Here is a 971-nt window from a genome sequence, read left to right on the forward strand (position 1 = left end):
TTTAAACTTAAGTCTGAGCTTCTATATATATCTATATATATATATATTTATATTTATAGATTATATATACTATATATATATATATATATATATATATAAAAATAAAACCTTCTGTTGAGTTTTGATATTGTCGATATCTTTAAACGTGTCTGTTGTCGTGGTTCTTTCAGGCCTGACCCGGTCCTCCTGGCGGAGAGCTGCTCCTGTCGGACCTCCTTCAGGTGAGAACGAGGCTCTGGAGGAGGAGAACTTCCCTCTGGCTGAGGAGAGAACCCGAAGACATCCATGTGGATCTGGAGGCGAGCCGCCGCGGCGCAGTGGTCCACTGCTCGCCCCCCGAGAGAGAGGAAAAGCCGGCTGCAAGAACTTCTTCTGGAAGACCTTCACCTCCTGCTGAGATCCTCTCATCTTCATCCCACCTCCTCCTCGTCCTCCTCGTCTTCATCAGCCGCTGTCACGAAACTGTCCGACCCGTCCCACGATCGTTGGATGAATGTTTGATTTTTCTGGGCGATTCTTCTGAAGTAAACATGAAACTACTTTTTAATTGTTGGTTTGAATAAATCGTTTTGAGACAAAAAACACTCGTCGACTCATCTGTCTTCTGACGGAGGAGGAGGAGGCAGAGGGAGGGGAGGAGGAAGGAGAGAGGAGAGGAAGGGGTGGAGGAGCAGAGAAGAGTGAGGAGGAAGAGCAGGAGAGGAGACAGAGGGAGGAGGAGAGAGGAAGAGCAGGAGGAGGAGAGCAGAGGAGGAAGAGCAGGAGGAAAGGAGAAAGAGGACAGGAGAAAGAGTGAGGGGGAGCAGAAGGAGGTAGCAGAAATAAAATGAACCTTCCTCAGGTATTCATTGGAGCGGATTGAGGAGAGGGAGAGTCGACAGTTAAAACGGCCTTTTTAATGAAGGATAATAAAAAACGTTTGTCTCCATAGCAAAAAAAGCAGAGTCATTATTATTATTTTAATCAGCCTG

This window comes from Larimichthys crocea, chromosome VII, assembly GCF_000972845.2.
Source record: "Larimichthys crocea isolate SSNF chromosome VII, L_crocea_2.0, whole genome shotgun sequence".
In the NCBI taxonomy this organism is placed as follows: Eukaryota; Metazoa; Chordata; class Actinopteri; family Sciaenidae; genus Larimichthys; species Larimichthys crocea.